Source organism: Salvelinus fontinalis, chromosome 22, assembly GCF_029448725.1.
Source record: "Salvelinus fontinalis isolate EN_2023a chromosome 22, ASM2944872v1, whole genome shotgun sequence".
In the NCBI taxonomy this organism is placed as follows: domain Eukaryota; kingdom Metazoa; phylum Chordata; class Actinopteri; order Salmoniformes; family Salmonidae; genus Salvelinus; species Salvelinus fontinalis.
In genome coordinates, this window is record NC_074686.1 from 31,099,726 (window position 1) to 31,118,285 (window position 18,560).

At 45.8% G+C, this 18,560-nt stretch overlaps 1 protein-coding gene across 7 annotated transcripts in view; it reads right to left on the reverse strand.

Moving 5' to 3' along the window:
• LOC129820197 (engulfment and cell motility protein 1-like) overlaps positions 1–18,560 on the reverse strand; it is a 167,160-nt gene that overhangs the window by 34,091 nt on the left and 114,509 nt on the right. The window contains exon 1 of one of the 7 annotated variants that reach the window (XM_055877193.1): positions 10,092–10,427. The exons of the other annotated variants lie outside the window; for them this stretch is intronic. The gene's annotated coding sequence lies outside the window, so the exon portion shown is untranslated. Of the gene's footprint in view, positions 1–10,091; positions 10,428–18,560 lie in introns of those variants that run through there. 7 annotated transcript variants of the gene reach the window in all.

Consider the following 18,560-nt stretch of genomic DNA (forward strand, 5'->3'; position numbering starts at 1 on the left):
GTTGGGTAAGTTGAAACCGGTGTACTTCTGAATCAAACGCGCCAAATAAATTGACATTTTTGGGACATAAAGAAGGACATTATCGAACAAAAGGACCATTTGTGATGTTTCTGCCACATTTTGGATTTCCAACAGAAGAAGATCTTCAAAGGTAAGGCATGAATTATATCGCTATTACGGACTTTGGTGGCGCACCTGCCTGGTTGATTATGATTTTCATGTGTTTGTATGCGGGGCGCTGTCCTCAGATAATCGCATGGTTTGCTTTCGCCGTAAAGCCTTTTTTAAATCTGACACAGTGTCTGGATTAACAAGAAGTTAAGCTTTATTTTGATGTATAACACATTTATTTTCAAGAATGTTAAATATTTGAATTTGGTATTCTTGAATTTCGCGCTCTGCAATTTCACCGGATGTTGGCCAGGTGGGACGCTACCGTACCACCTGTCCATAAGAAGTATAAAACTGCTGACACTCCAGCCACATGAGGTCTAGCATTGTCTTGCATTAGGAGGAACCCAGGGCCAACCGCACCAGCATATGGTCTCACAAGGGGTCTGAGGATCTCATCTCGGTACCTAATGGCTGTCAGGCTACCTCTGGCGAGCACATGGAGGGCTGTGCGGCCCCCCAAAGAAATGCCACCCCACACCATGACTGACCCACCGCAAACCGGTCATGCTGGAGGATGTTGCAGGCAGCAGAACGTTCTCCACGGCGTCTCCAGACTCTGTCACGTGCTCATGTGCTCAGTGTGAACCTGCTTTCATCTGTGAAGAGCACAGGGCGCCAGTGGTGAATTTGCCAATCTTGGTGTTCTCTGGCAAATGCCAAACGTCCTGCACGGTGTTGGGCTGTAAGCACAACCCCCACCTGTGGACGTCGTGCCCTCATACCACCCTCATGGAGTCTGTTTCTGAACGTTTGAGCAGACACATGCACATTTGTTGCCTGCTGGAGGTAATTTTGCAGGTCTCTGGCAGTGCTCCTCCTGCTCCTCTTTGCACAAAGGCGGAGGTAGCGGTCCTGCTGCTGGGTTGTTGCCCTCCTACGGCCTCCTCCACGTCTCCTGATGTACTGGCCTGTCTCCTGGTAGCGCCTCCATGCTCTGGAGACTACGCTGACAGACACAGCAAACCTTCTTGCCACAGCTCGCATTGATGTGCCATCCTGGATGAACTGCACTACCTGAGGCACTTGTGTGGGTTGTAGACTCCGTCTCATGCTACCACTAGAGTGAAAGCACCGCCAGCATTCAAAAGTGACCAAAACATCAGCCAGTAAGCATAGGAACTGAGAAGCGGTCTGTGGTCACCACCTGCAGAACCACTCCTTTATTGGGGGTGTCTTGCTAATTGCCTATAATTTCCAACTGTTGTCTATTCCATTTGCACAAAAGCATGTGAAATTTATTGTTAATCAGTGTTGCTTCCTAAGTGGACAGTTTAATTTCACAGAAGTGTGATTGACTTGGAGTTACATTGTGTTGTTTAAGTGTTCCCTTTATTTTTTTGAGCAGAGTATATAAACTCAGAAAAAAAAGAAACGTCCCTTTTTCAGGACCCTGTCTTTCAAAGATAATTCATAAAAATCCAAATAACTCCACAGATCTTCATTGTAAAGGGCTTAAACACTGTTTCCCATGCTTGTTCAATGAACCATAAACAATTAATGAACATGCATCTGTGGAACGGTCATTAAGACACTAACAGCTTACAGACGGTAGGCAATTAAGGTCACAGTTATGAAAACTTAGGACACTGAAGAGGCCTTTATATTGATTCTGAATAACACCAAAAGAAAGATGCCCAGGGTCCCTGCTCATCTGCGTGAATGTGCCTTAAGCATGCTGCAAGGAGGCATGAGGACTGCAGATGTGGCCAGGGCAATAAATTGCAATGTCCGTACTGCGAGACGCCTAATACAGGAAGACAGGACGGACAGCTGATCGTCTTCGCAGTGGCAGACCACGTGTAACAACACCTGCACAGGATCGGTACATCCAAACATCACACCTGCGGGACAGGTACAGGATGGCAACAACAACTTCCCGAGTTACACCAGGAACGCACAATCCCTCCATCAGTGCTCAGACTGTCCGCAATAGGCTGAGAGAGGCTGGACTGAGGGCTTGTAGGCCTGTTGTAAGGCAGGTCCTCACCAGGCAACAAGTCGCCTATGGGCACAAACCCACCGTCGCTGGACCAGACAGGACTGGCAAAAAGTGCTCTTCACTGATGAGTCGCGGTATTGTCTCACCAGGGGTGATGGTCAGATTTGCGTTTATCGTCGAAGGAATGAGCGTTACACTGAGGTCTGAACTCTGGAGCGGGATCGATTTGGAGGTGGAGGGTCTGTTATGGTCTGGGGCGGTGTGTCACACTGAGCTTGTTGTCATTGCAGGCAATCTCAACGCTATGTGTTACAGGGAAGACATCCTCCTCTCTCATGTGGTACCCTTCCTGCAGGCTCATCCTGACATGACTATCCAGCATGACAATACCACCAGCCATACTGCTCGTTCTGTGCGTGATTTCCTGCAAGACATGAATGTCAGTGTTCTGCCATGGCCAGCAAAGAGCCCGGATCTCAATCCCATTGAGCACGTCTGGGACCTGTTGGATCGGAGGGTGAGGGCTAGGGCCATTCCCCTCTTGGTGGAAGAGTGGGGTAACATCTCACAGCAAGAACTGGCAAATCTGGTGCAGTCCATGAGGAGGAGATGCACTGCAGTACTTAATGCAGCTGGTGGCCACACCAGATACTGACTGTTACTTTTGATTTTGACCCCTCCTTTGTTCAGGTACACATATTTCCATTTATGTTAGTCACATGTCTGTGGAACTTGTTCAGTTTATGTCTCAGTTGTTGAATCTTGTTATTTGTATGAACATATTTACACATGTTAAGTTTGCTGAAAATAAATGCAGTTGACAGTGAGAGGACGTTTCTTTTTTGCTGAGTTTATATATGTGCTCTATTTAGGGAACAGGACGCCATTTGGAAGACGTAGTGAACTGAGGAGAAACATCATGGCCTCAGGTCAGGTGACTGTTCAGTATCAAACAGAGTACACACAAACCACATCTCTGACTGATATGACTGGAAAGGAGAAAACACACACACACACACACACACACACACACACACACACACACACACACACACACACACACACACACACACACACACACACACTGAAAGCAGTGTCAAACAGAGTACACATCTTTCACACACACAGATTCACGTCTTCAGGGTGAAGAAAATAACCCTTCACACAGATTTTAGGACCCTTTGTAACGAAGCATCTGGGCTCATCGGTGTCCTAGTCCACATCACAAATGACACCCAATTTCAGTGCACTACTGTTGAACAGGGTTCATATGGCTGTGGTCAACATTAGAGCACTGAGTAGGGAATAGGGTGTAATTTGTGACGCAGGCCTATAGTCCTAAAGCAAAGCAGTGTCGGTTGCAGATATCTATTCACGTTAAGGGCAATAACGACACACACCCTGCCCATGTCTACTCAATCATTCATGAGCCCATGTTGTACATGTACAGCTACTCTCTATTCTCCCCATGTTAGACAACACAGCCTTCTGATTCAATCAATATCAGAATCTCCATCCATTTAAATGTCCTCCTCTGTCATATTGTGCCACCAGACATCATATCCAAAACCTACCACAACGTGACATCTAAATGTAAAGCCATCGACATCCCTGTTCAAATAGCTAGCTGCCGATTGCTTGATGTAAATGTCTGTTGATTTCCCCAGCCGTTATTTGTGTGCACAGCGTTGGCCTTCTCAGCGTGTGGAGACTGCCTGCTCTAACAAGGAGCAATGCTATATCCTTGTATATCCACGGTATACAGCAATGCCCCCACTCCCCTCCCTCTTCTGCCTCAATCACTCCATTCTCCCCGTATCTGAAAGGAGGGTGGATGGGATATTTTATTGTCACATACAGTACCAGTGAAAAGTTTGGACACACCTACTCATTCAAGGTTTTTTATTAATTTGTACTATTTTCACATTGTAGAATAATAGTGAAGACATCAAAACTATGAAATAACACATATGGAATCATGTAGTAACCAAAAAAGTGTTAAACAAGTAAACATTTATTTTAAGATTTAGAGATTCTTCAAAGTAGCCACCCTTTGCCTTGATGACAGCTTTGCACAAGCTTGGCATTCTCTCAACCAGCTTCATAAGGTGCAGTAGTCACCTGGAATGCATTTAAATTAGAAGGTGTGCCTTGTTAAAAGATAATTTGTGGAATTTATTTCCTTCATAATACGTTTGAGCCAATCAGTTGTGTTGTGACAAGGTAGGGGTGGTATCCAGAAGATAGCCCTATTAGGCAAAATATCAATTCCATATTATGGCAAGAACAGCTCAACAAAGCAAAGAAAAATTACAATCCATCATTACTTTAAAGACATGAAGGTCAGTCAATACGGAAAAGTTCAAGAACTGAACGTTTCTTCAAGTGCAGTCACAAAAACCATCAAGTGCTATGATGAAACTGGCTCTCATGAGGACTGCCACAGGAAAGGAAGACCCAGAGATACCTCTGCTGCAGAGGATAAGTTCAATAGAGCTACCAACCTCAGAAATTGCAGCCCACATAAATGCTTCACAGAGATCACGTAACAGACACATCTCAACATCAACGGTTCAGAGGAAACTGCGTGAATGGTCAAATTGCTACAAAGAAACCACTACTAAAGGACACCAATAAGAAGAGACTTGCTTGGGAAAAGAAACACAAGCAATGGACATTAGACCAGTGGAAATCTGTCCTTTGGTCTGATGAGACCAATTTTGAAAGGTTTGGTTCTAACCGCCGTGCCTTTGGGAGAAGCAGAGTAGGTGAACAGATGATCTCTGCATGTGTGGTTCCCACCGTGAAGCATGGAGGAGGAGGTGTGATGGTGGGGGTGCTTGCTGATGACGCTGTCTGTGATTCATTTAGAATTCAAGGCATACTTAACCAGCATGGCTACCACAGCATTCTGCAGCGATACGCCATCCCATCTGGTTTGCGCTTAGTGGGACTATCTTTTGTTTTTTAACAGGATAATAACCCAATACACCTCCAGGCTGTGTAAGGGCTATTTGACCAGTAAGGAAAGTGATGGAGTGCTGCATAAGATAACCTGGCCTCCACAATCACCCGACCTCAACCCAATTGAGATGGTTTGGGACGAGTTGGACCGCAGAGTGAAGGAAAAGCCGGCAACAAGTGCTCAGCATATGTGGGAACTCCTTCAAGACTGTTGGAAAAGCATTCCAGGGGAAGCTGGCTGAGAGAATGCCAAGAGTGTGCCAAGCTGTCAAAGGGTGGCTACTTTGAAGAATCTGATTTGTTTTGTACTTTTTTGTTTAATACATGATTCCATGTGTGTTATTTCATAGTTTTGATGTCTTCACTATTATTCTACAATGTAAAAAAATAGTAAAACATAAAGAAAAACCCTGAGTAGGTGTAACAAAACATTTGACTGGTACTGTATATACATACACACCGGATAGGGAAACCTTGTCAGGGTGGAAGGAGGCAAGGCAAACAGGCAGATGGGATAAAAATAGCTTGTCTGACATCACAAAAGGGCAGGAACAGGGAGAGGTTCAGAGAGAGGTAGAGAGAGGGGGTGTAAAGGGGTGGATAAAAAGAGAGAAAGGGCGAGAGAAAGAGGGTATAGATATATGAAGGTAGAGAAAGGTAGAGAGAGGTAGAGGTAGAGAGAGGTAGAGAGAGGTAGAGAGTGGTAGAGAGTGGTAGAGAGTGGTAGAGAGAGGTGTAGGGAGAGGTAGAGGTAGAGAGTGGTAGAGAGAGGTAGAGTGGTAGAGTGGTAGAGACAGGTAGAGGTAGAGAGAAGTAGAGGAAGTAGAGGTAGAGAGAAGTAGAGGAGGTAGAGGTAGAGGAAGTAGAGGAGGTAGAGTGGGAGATAGAAGTAAAGGAGGTAGAGGTAGAAGAAGTAAAGGAGGTAGAGGTAGAGGAAGTAGAGGAGGTAGAGGTAGAGGAAGTAGAGGAGGTAGAGGTAGAGAGAAGTAGAGGAGGTAGAGGTAGAGGAAGTAGAGGAGGTAGAGGTAGAGAGAAGTAGAGGAGGTAGAGGTAGAGAGAAGTAGAGGAGGTAGAGGTAGAGGAAGTAGAGGAGGTAGAGTGGGAGATAGAAGTAAAGGAGGTAGAGGTAGAGGAGGTAGGAGGTAGAGAGAGGTAGAGAGAAGTAGAGGAGATAGAGGTAGAGGAGGTAGAGAGAGGTAGAGGAGGTAGAAGTAGAGGAGGTAGAGAGGGGTAGAGGAGTTAGAGAGAGGTAGAGAGAAGTAGAGGAGGTAGAGAGAGGTAGAGTGGTAGAGTGGGTGTATACTTCATGTGAGAAAAAGAATGATGGAGAGGGAGGGAGGGGTGGAAAAAGAGAATGTAGGAGGGAGGGAGAAAACCTGCCTGGAATGAGAATGGCTGGTGATCTCTGTGCTGGAGGAGAGGAGACTGACTGAAGGTTAGGTGACTTTTGTTCAATAACGAGCAGATTCTGTCAGTGTCAGGCAGAGTACACACACACACACACAGAAACACACACACACACACACACACACACACACACACACACACACACACACACACACACACACACACACACACACACACACACACACACACACACACACACACACACACACACACACACACACACACACACACACACACACACACACACACACACACACACACACACACACACCTCTGACTGAAATGACTGCTGGAGGCGAGGAGATTGACTGAAGGTTTATGGGGAGGTGATGGTCTGTGCTCTCTCTCACTGCTCTAGCTAGCTGCCTCTCAAAGCTAGAAAGATACATTCATCACCACTACACCACTACACCTACCTCCAGTCCACCACATCCATCTCTGAGATCTAGGCTAAGCTTAACTACCTCCCTCTATTGTTGATATGGAGCTGGGCTCCATATGAACAATAAAAGATTGGTCCCTTCAAAATTAGGCAATCCGGCTATTTCAGCCACACCCGTGGCTGACAGGTGTATAAAATCAAGCACACCACCATGCAATCTCCACAGACAAACATTGACAGTAGAATGGCCTTACTGAAGAGATCAGTGAATTTCAACGTGGCACCGTCATAGGATGCCACCTTTCCAACAAGTCAGTCAAACGTCTGCCCTGCTAGAGCTTCCCCGGTCAACTGTAAGTGCTGTAATTGTCAAGTGGAAACGTCTAGGAACAACGGCTCAGCCGTGGTGTGGTAGGCCACACAAGCTGCCTCTGGAAGCAATATCAGCACAATAACTGTTCGTCAGGAGCTTCATGAAATGGGTTTCCATGGAGGAGCAGCTGCACACAAGCCTAAGATCACGATGCAAAATGCCAAGTGACGGCTGGAATGGTGTAAAGCTTGCCGCCATTGGACTCTGGAGCAGTGGAAATGCGTTCTCTGGAGTGATGAATCATGCTTCACCATCTAACAGTCCAACGGACGAATCTGGGTTTGGCGGACGCCAGGAGAACGCTACCTGCATAGTGCCAAGTGTAAAGTTTGGTGGAGGAGGGCTGTTAATGGTCTGGGGCTGTTTTCATGGTTCTGGCTAGGCCCTTTAGTTCCAGTGAAGGGAAATCTTAACGCTACAGCATACAATGACATTCTAGACGATTCTGTGCTTCCCAATTTGTGGCAACAGTTTGGGGAAGGCCCTTTCCTGTTTCAGCAGGAAAATGCCCCTGTACACAAAGCAAGGTCCATACAGAAATGGTTTGTCGAGATCCGTGTGGAAGAACTTGACGGGCCTGCACAGAGTCCTGACCTCAACCCCATCGAACACCTTTGGGATGAATTGGAACACCGACTGTGAGCCAGGCCTAATCGCCCAACATCAGTGCCGGACCTCACTAATGCCCTTGTGGCTGAATGGAAGCAACGGCAGCAATGTTCCAACATCTAGTGGAAAGCCTTCCCAGACAAGTGGAGGCTGTTATAGCAGGAAAGGAGGGGACCAACTCCATATTAATGCCCATGCAATCATGGAATGAGATGTTGGACGAGCAGGTGTCCACAAACCTTCAGTCATGTTGTGTACTAAACACCATTAGAATATAGTCAGTGGACACAAGGCCACATCCTAACATGCTAGCACAGCAGCAGGGAGACAATAGGTCAAGGAGGAGGCTTGCCTGCAGCCCAGCACCAGTAAGTATCCAGCTCTGTGAGGATTTCTATTTGCATAATCCAACAAGGCCAAACGAGAATAGAGTCTTCCAGACAAAGCAGATTATCCCGGGGGGTAGCTATAGCTACAGTAACCATCTCAAATCAAATTGTGTTTGTAACATGCACCGAATAAAGCAGGTGTAGACTTACTTACAAACCCTTTCCCAACAACGCAGTTAAATGTAAGAACAATTTTCTAAATAAAAAAATGAAATAGTTACACAATTAAATACCATCATCTAATTGTTTTATATATCTGTCAATGACAATATTAAATATTAAATATTTATAAAATTTGAAATGTTAGCAGTGCCTGGTATGATGGATAGTAGTAGTCCATTCCTCTATTATTAGGAAATTAGGTGTGGTAGATAATGCTAAATATTATTCACAACAATGTGTACTATAGCCACCACTTCCTATGTGGTGTCTGTGTTCAAAAAGATGGCTTCAGAGACATATTTAGGATCTGTGTTCAGAAAGACAGCTTCAGAGAGACAGATGTAGGATTTGTGTTCAGAAAGACGGCTTCAGAGAGACATATTTAGGATCTGTGTTCAGAAAGACGGCTTCAGAGAGACAGATGTGGGATCTATGATTGGGAGCTTTTCATCAGAAAGCTGAGATGGGCTGCTCTAACCTGATTACGCCTCACAGAGTCACAAACACACACACAGGCAGGCTCAGGCTACCCAGCACAGCACTGCCCCATCTGTACTAAGAACATTGCTCTCCTCCTCTCTGCTCTCCTTCTCTCTGCTCTGCTCTCCTCTCTGCTCCCCTCCGCTCTCCTCCTCTTCCTCTCCGCTCCTCTCTTCCTCTCTGCTCCGCTCTCCTCCTCTCTGCTCTCCTTCTCTCTGTTCTGCTCTCCTTCTCTCTGTTCTGCTCTCCTCTCATTCTCTCTGCTCTGCTCTCCTCTCCCCTCCGCTCTCATCCTCTCCGCTCTCCTCCTCTCCGCTCTCCTCCTCTCTTTCTCTCTGTTCTGCTCTCCTCTCCTTCTCTCTGCTCTGCTCTCCTCCGCTCTCCTCCTCTCCCCTCTCCGCTCCTCTCTTCCTCTCTGCTCCGCTCTCCTCCTCTCTCAGCTCCGCTCTCCTCCTCTCTCAGCTCCGCTCTCCTCCTCTCTCAGCTCCGCTCTCCTCCTCTCTCAGCTCCGCTCTCCTCCTCTCTCAGCTCCGCTCTCCTCCTCTCTCAGCTCCGCTCTCCTCCTCTCTCTGCTCTGCTCTCCTCCTCTCTCTGCTCTCCTCTCCTCCTCTCTCTGCTCTCCTCTCCTCCTCTCTCTGCTCTCCTCTCCTCCTCTCTCTGCTCTCCTCTCCTCCTCTCTCTGCTCTCCTCTCCTCCTCTCTCTGCTCTCCTCTCCTCCTCTCTCTGCTCTCCTCTCCTCCTCTCTCTGCTCTCCTCTCCTCCTCTCTCTGCTCTCCTCTCCTCCTCTCTCTGCTCTCCTCTCCTCCTCTCTCTGCTCTCCTCTCCTCCTCTCTCTGCTCTCCTCTCCTCCTCTCTCTGCTCTCCTCTCCTCCTCTCTCTGCTCTCCTCTCCTCCTCTCTCTGCTCTCCTCTCCTCCTCTCTCTGCTCTCCTCTCCTCCTCTCTCTGCTCTCCTCTCCTCCTCTCTCTGCTCTCCTCTCCTCCTCTCTCTGCTCTCCTCTCCTCCTCTCTCTGCTCTCCTCTACGCTCTCCTCTCCGCTCTCCTCCTCTCTGCAGCCAGGCAACAATACAAACCCCCACCTCCCCTCCACTCCTCTCTCCATCCCTCCATTCTAATCAGCAGTCAGCAACCAGAGCCCACTCTCTACTCTCCCTCCCTCTCTTCTCCCTCTCTAGATGTGGGAAAAGCAAATCGGCCAGTTTCTTGTACTTACATGTAATTGTTAACTCCATGGCTGCAGCTGCTGCGCTCCAGAACGACTGACGGCAAAACCTTGGACGCACTGAGACGAGAGGAGCAGCTAACGAATGCAGCGAGGAAGAGAGAGGGTGAAGGAGAGGGGGTAGAGAGATGGGGGGAGGGAGGGGAAGATGGTCCCCTGGTAAAACGACAGAGTTGTGCTAACAGATTTTAACGGAGCTAGCTGGGTATCTAGCCACGGGCGTGAGGCGCGTCGTTGTGGCGATCGTGGTCACGGGGGGCAATGCTCATCCTCCTGCCTGCTTGCTAGATGATATCTACCTCCTCTCTCTACTGCCAGTCTGAGAGGACCACCAGGCAGCCCCGTTTATGTTGATCTCAGTGTTTAATGCGATTGGGCGCATTCCACGGTGGTATGAGCCAATAGGGTGGCAGCTGAGGAATCACATGGGCTGTGGTGGTGGTGTGTGTGTGTGTGTGTGTGTGTGTGTGTGTGTGTGTGTTTGTGGGGATGACAGGTTTAGAGGGGAGGAGGGGAGGAGGAGACTGAGTGAGAGCCTGTACATCAGAAACCCTCTGCCTGGATGCACAGAGCTGGAGGTTTTCTAGTCGGGAGGCGTAGCAAGCCCCTCATCACACACAGCCGTTTGGATAAAGAGACAGAGGGCTGTCGTACATGACCGTTCTTCGAAATAGACACACAAGCATGCAGGCACACGCAATCACACACACACACCCACACGCATAGAAGAGGCTCCCTTTTTCCAAAGTGGAGCCAGTGTAGTGCAGCGGCAGTAATTGGACTGGGGTTGCTATGGAAACAGAGGAAACAGTTTGTCAGATGGAGTGGAGAGAGAGCAGAACATAGTAGAGTAGAACAGAACAGAGTAGAAGAGAACAGAGTAGAGTAGAACAGAACAGAGTAGAAGAGAGCAGGACAGAGTAGAGTAGAGCAGAACAGAGTAGAGTAGAGCAGAACAGAGTAGAGTAGAGCAGAACAGAGTAGAGTAGAGCAGAACAGAGTAGAAGAGAGCAGGACAGAGTAGAGTAGAGCAGAAGAGAGTAGAACATAGCAGAACAGAGTAGAGTAGAACAGAGTAGTACAGAAGAAAGCAGAGTAGAACAGAACAGACTAGAACAGAGTAAAATAGAACAGAACAGAGACCAGAGTAAAAGTTGTATTCTACTATACTCTTTTCTACTCTGTTCTGGTCTACTCTGTTCTAGTAGAAAAGAGTAGAACAGAACAGATTTGAACAGAGTACAAATGGAGTAGAGTAGAACAGAACAGCACACAACAGAGTAGCACACAATAGAGTAGAGTAGAACAGAGAAGAGTAGAACAGAACAGAGTAGAGTAGAATAGAGTAGAACCGAACAGAGTAGAGTAGAGAACAGAACACAACAGAGTAGAGTAGAACAGAGTAGAGAAGAACAGAACAGAGTAGAACAGAACAGAGTAGAACAGAACAGAGTAGAAGAGAGCAGGACAGAGTAGAGTAGAGCAGAAGAGAGTAGAACATAGCAGAACAGAGTAGAGTAGAACAGAGTAGTACAGAAGAAAGCAGAGTAGAACAGAACAGACTAGAACAGAGTAAAATAGAACAGAACAGAGACCAGAGTAAAAGTTGTATTCTACTATACTCTTTTCTACTCTGTTCTGGTCTACTCTGTTCTAGTAGAAAAGAGTAGAACAGAACAGATTTGAACAGAGTACAAATGGAGTAGAGTAGAACAGAACAGCACACAACAGAGTAGCACACAATAGAGTAGAGTAGAACAGAGAAGAGTAGAACCGAACAGAGTAGAGTAGAGAACAGAACACAACAGAGTAGAGTAGAACAGAGTAGAGAAGAACAGAACAGAGTAGAACAGAACAGAGTAGAACAACACCCAACAGAGTAGAGTAGAACAGAGTAGAGAAGAACAGAGTAGAACAGAACAGAGTAGAGAAGAGAAGAACAGAGTAGAACAGAACAGAGTAGAGTAGAACAGAACAGAGTAGAACAGAACAGAACAGAGTAGAGTAGAACAGAACAGAGTAGAGAAGAACAGAGTAGAACAGAATAGAACAGAGTAGAACAGAGTAGAACAGAACAGAACAGAGTAGAGTAGAGAAGAACAGAGTAGAGTAGAGAAGAACAGAGTAGAGTAGAGAAGAACAGAGTAGAGTAGAGAAGAACAGAACAGAGTAGAACAGAACAGAGTAGAGTAGAACAGAACAGAGTAGAGTAGAGTAGAACAGAGTAGAACAGAGTAGAGCGTCAAGCATTACCCAGGCACCCACCTGCTTCTTCTCTAGCTCTCCCTTCTCAAAATAAACGTGAAGGTAAGACTACAGTAGTTGACTAAATAAACGTGAAGGTGGGACTACAGTAGTTGACTAAATAAACGTGAAGGTGGGACTACAGTAGTTGACTAAATAAACATGAAGGTGAGACTACAGTAGTTGACTAAATAAACGTGAAGGTGGGACTAGAGTAGTTGATTAAATAAACGTGAAGGTGAGACTACAGTAGTTGACTAAATAAACATGAAGGGGGGACTAGAGTAGCTGACTAGATAAACGTGAAGGTGGGACTACAGTAGTTGACTAGATAAACGTGAAGGTGAGACTACAGTAGTTGACTAAATAAACATGAAGGTGGGACTACAGTAGTTGACTAGATAAACGTGAAGGTGAGACTACAGTAGTTGACTAGATAAACGTGAAGGTGAGACTACAGTAGTTGACTAGATAAACGTGAAGGTGAGACTACAGTAGTTGACTAGATAAACGTGAAGGTGAGACTACAGTAGTTGACTAGATAAACGTGAAGGTGAGACTACAGTAGTTGACTAGATAAACGTGAAGGTAGGACTAGAGTAGCTGACTAGATAAACGTGAAGGTGGGACTAGAGTAGCTGACTAGATAAACGTGAAGGTGGGACTAGAGTAGCTGACTAGATAAACGTGAAGGTGAGACTACAGTAGTTGACTAGATAAACGTGAAGGTGGGACTAGAGTAGCTGACTAGATAAACGTGAAGGTGGGACTACAGTAGTTGACTAGATAAACGTGAAGGTGGGACTACAGTAGCTGACTAGATAAACGTGAAGGTGGGACTACAGTAGCTGACTAGATAAACGTGAAGGTGAGACTAGAGTAGTTGACTAGATAAACGTGAAGGTGAGACTACAGTAGTTGACTAAATAAACGTGAAGGTGGGACTACAGTAGTTGACTAGATAAACGTGAAGGTGAGACTACAGTAGTTGACTAGATAAACGTGAAGGTGAGACTACAGTAGTTGACTAGATAAACGTGAAGGTGAGACTACAGTAGCTGACTAGATAAACGTGAAGGTGGGACTACAGTAGTTGACTAGATAAACGTGAAGGTAGGACTAGAGTAGCTGACTAGATAAACGTGAAGGTGGGACTAGAGTAGCTGACTAGATAAACGTGAAGGTGGGACTACAGTAGTTGACTAAATAAACGTGAAGGTGAGACTACAGTAGTTGACTAGATAAACGTGAAGGTAAGACTACAGTAGTTGACTAGATAAACGTGAAGGTGAGACTACAGTAGCTGACTAGATAAACGTGAAGGTGGGACTAGAGTAGCTGACTAAATAAACGTGAAGGTGGGACTAGAGTAGCTGACTAGATAAACGTGAAGGTGGGACTAGAGTAGCTGACTAGATAAACGTGAAGGTGGGACTAGAGTAGCTGACTAGATAAACGTGAAGGTGGGACTAGAGTAGCTGACTAGATAAACGTGAAGGTGGGACTAGAGTAGCTGACTAGATAAACGTGAAGGTGGGACTAGAGTAGCTGACTAGATAAACGTGAAGGTGGGACTCCAGTAGCCACACCACAAAAGAGAAGAACATGGAGGATGCACAGACAACTAGCCCGTTCCAAATAGCCCCCTATTCTCTTGGTAGTGCACTCCTTTTGACCAGGGCTCTGGTCTACAGTAGTGCACCATTTAGGGAATAGGGTGCCATTTAGGACGCATACAAACCTAACACAAACAGTAGCATAGAAGGATCATGTAAAGAACAGGAAGAGAATGCAGGACAGGATGTGGTTGTAATACCTTTTACACCTTAAAGCTAAATCTGGTCTTGATAGAAAATACAATTCTGATTTAAAAAAATAGGAATCCTGAAAACCCCTGCCTGTCTTTGTAAGAAAACGTACCAGACACAACTAATCAATCACTGTTATGATCATTATTTGGTGAGAGTGCTGCTTTTGGAACTAAGGGCTAGAGGAAACATTCTATGACCCACAGACAAACCATGGATGTCACCCATGGCCAGCTGACTACACAAGACAGACAGATGGACATGTCCAGAATGACCATCGGTGACACATGTTCAGAGCCATCTTTATATACAAATCTGCTGCACATGTTTCTCTGGCATAAGAATGACTATGGCCATATGTGCTGATGGGTACATTGTGACTGTTCTCCAGTCTGGCACAGCAGCAGGCTCTAGAGGCGAAAGAAACGCACACCTATTTAGGCGAGGTGCTGGCTAGCGGAGTAGAACACTTAAAAAAAATAAAGGAGAGCCGCACACTCTAGGAGCTCAGATGAAGAAATATTTATGTCCAACATTTCAACAGACAAGCTGTCTTCATCAGGGTATAATGACAAACACTGCAGGGTGACTCATTTATATAGTGTCTAAAGACACACACAGGTGTCTGTAATCATGGCCAGGTGTGGCCTGATATCATTGGTTAATTTGCATATATTAAAATAGCATACAAAAAACTAATGGATGGAGTACGATCATAGATACAATTTGGCTACATAAGCCTACAAACATTTACAATTGCAAAATCACAATAATCACAAGAAAGTCTACGTTGAGACCGAAGGGAGCAAGGGTCTTTAAGTTAAAGATCCAGGCAGCCTCTCGTTTTAACAATAAATTGTCGAGGTCACCCCCTCTCCTAGGGGGGGTGACATGTTCGATGCCAATATAACATAGAGATGAAATCGAGTGTTTTTCTTCCAAAAAGTGGGCCGCAACTGGGTAAGTCGAGTTTTTGCACCTAATGGTGCTACGATGCTCCAAGATACGTAATTTTACTTGCACTTTGTTTTACCCACATCATTTTTTACCACAAGGACAAGTTATAAGATAAATAACTGCCTTAGTGGAGCACGTGATAACACCAGCAGCAAGCTCTAACTGAACCAGAGAGACAGTCTCAATCTCCTAAACAAACACCAGGGAAGTGAGGGATGGTGAGGAGGAGGAAGGAGAGGAGGAAGAATGTGGGGAATAATCTATCCCAATTCAATAAAGACTCATTCTCATCTTGTGAAGAGGAGAAAGTGGTGTGTTTTATTGGATATTAGGATTCCTGGCCCAGAGAGAGGGGGGGGGTGTGTGTGTGTGTGTGTGTGTGTGTGTGTGTGTGTGTGTGTGTGTGTGTGTGTGTGTGTGTGTGTTTCATTATCAGCCGAGCAGTTCAATTCCGTCGGCAAAGGATGAAAAATCAACATAGCTTGGAATCACTGATCTACCATAGCATCTAAAACACAGACTTCAGTTCACTGTGAGGGGGGATATTTATAAATATAAAAATATATATATATATATATATATATATATATATATATATATATTTATATTTAACTAGGCAAGTCAGGGGGATAGACCTATTGACTCATAGATTGACACCAATGCTTAATTTAGTGAATATACAGGCCACCCGTAAATATACAAGGCACCTGTGAATAAACAGCCCACCTGTGAATAAACAGCACACCTGTGATTATACAGCCCACCTGTGATTATACAGCCCACCTGTGATTATACAGCCCACCTGTGAATATACAGCCCACCTGTGAATAAACAGCCCACCTGTGATTATACAGCCCACCTGTGATTATACAGCCCACCTGTGATTATACAGCCCACCTGTGATTATACAGCCCACCTGTGATTATACAGCCCACCCGTGAATATACAGGCCACCCGTGAATATACAGGCCACCCGTGAATATACAGGCCACCCGTGAATATACAGGCCACCCGTGAATATACAGGCCACCCGTAAATATACAGGCCACCCGTAAATATACAAGGCACCTGTGAATATACAGCCCACCTGTGAATATACAGCCCACCTGTGAATATACAGGCCACCCGTAAATATACAAGGCACCTGTGAATATACAGCCCACCTGTGAATATACAGCCCACCTGTGAATATACAGGCCACCCGTAAATATACAAGGCACCTGTGAATATACAGCCCACCTGTGAATATACAGCCCACCTGTGAATATACAGCCCACCTGTGAATAAACAGCTCATCTGTGAATATACAGCCCCCCCCCCCCTTTGTGGCTGCTGAATACCAACTATCAATCCCTTAGATCATGTATTTTCAGGTAGAGATACCTCGAAGCAACTGCTATCCCTCTAGATTTCACATTCTTCTGTCCCTTTTACATAGCAGGCGTAAAAGAAAGAAAGACCGGACAAGAAGGCGCGCAATGGATTATGGTCATTGTAGTTCATAATTTAAAAAACACTTGTGCCCTCTCAGTTTTAGTTTTATGTCCCGATATAAAAATAGCAAAAAAGTTCAAATGATTGAGTGACAGGTTGGTGCAAAATATGTATCTTCGCCGCGCTGTGTCAGCACCATGGACAGAGCGCCAACCTGTAGAGGGGCTATGGAAAAGCCACTGTGGTGGTTAGGTATATAAAAAGTGGGGAAAACACTTCTCATCTCTGTGGTAGGCTAAGTGAATAACGGGATTCGCATCCGCCTGTAATATTTGATTTTGATTTATAAGGTTGGGGTGAAGTTTACCAGTCGGGCCCAAGCGAGGACACCTTGTTGGAGGCTGAACTGTCTCATTCCTGCTCCTCTTGTCACGGCTGTTGAAAGGAGAGGACCAAGGTGCAGCGTGGTGAACGTACATTTTCTTTCTTTTTATCAAAATGACACCAAACAAAACAATAAACACTACAAAAACTATACGTGAAGCTACAGGCTATGTGCCCTAAACAAAAGTCAACTTCCCACAAACACAGGTGGAAAAAAGAGCTACCTAAGTATGGTTCCCAATCAGAGACAACGATAGACAGCTGTCCCTGATTGAGAACCCTACCCGGCCAAAACATAGAAATAGAAAATCATAGAAACACAAACATAGAATACCCACCCCAACTCACGCCCTGACCAAACCAAAATAGAGACATAAAAAGGATCTCTAAGGTCAGGGCGTGACACCTCTGCTGTTCCTATGGGGGGCTTTGCAGGAGTTTCTGCACTATGATGGGGTGTGTGAGGTTTTCACCTCTGCTGTTCCTATGGGGGGCTCTGCAGGAGTTTCTGCACTATGATGGGGTGTGTGAGGTCTTCACCTCTGCTGTTCCTATGGGGGGCTCTGCAGGAGTTTCTGCACTATGATGGGGTGTGTGAGGTTTTCACCTCTGCTGTTCCTATGGGGGGCTCTGCAGGAGTTTCTGCACTATGATGGGGTGTGTGAGGTCTTCACCTCTGCTGTTCCTATGGGGGGCTTTGCAGGAGTTTCTGCACTATGATGGGGTGTGTGAGGTCTTCACCTCTGCTGTTCCTATGGGGGGCTCTGCAGGAGTTTCTGCACTATGATGGGGTGTGTGAGGTTTTCACCTCTGCTGTTCCTATGGGGCGCTCTGCAGGAGTTTCTGCACTATGATGGGGTGTGTGAGGTCTTCACCTCTGCTGTTCCTATGGGGGGCTCTGCAGGAGTTTCTGCGCTATGATGGGGTGTGTGAGGTTTTCATCCCGACATCGATTGACACTGAATTGATTATGACCAAGCTCTCTTCAGAGCCTGGAGAGAAGATGATCCTGATGATGTTCCTGGGTGTGGCACAGACGTTGTTACTACTAGGGGGGTCTAGAGACAACGCCAGTGTCCACTGTGCATCGTTCGGGAGAGAATGCTCCCTTACCTGCTTCAACAACGGCCCATGCTGGGAAGTTTGTGCCACCGCATCGCCAAAAGGTTAGTGGACAGTTTTTAAGGCCAGTGAAAAGTGTTCACTGCCTCGGGGCAACTGCTATGATGTTCCTTTATTTGCGCCGCCAATCTGCATTCACCAAATGGACATACCATGTTGGTCAATATGTACCCAATGCTAGTTTGCAATGTGCCATTCTGCCTTGCTGTCACATGTCCATTAGTTTGGGTCGTGTGTGCGTTTAGGGGGGGTGGTTAGAAATACTGAAGCGTAATGATTTCAGTTGAAGGGAAAATGACTACTGTTACGTCCTGATGATATTTGAGGTTCCTGCTTATATGTGAGGAACGTATGGAGCATAATTATTAAATGTCGACACCAGAATAAATCCAATTCCTGACCACTATTTGTTTAATTGTGTCAATTGTTTGTAAATAATTATCAATGACCCGTGAAATATATATTGATCAGTGAAGTTACTGTTAAACCCAACATATTCCACCATTAATTT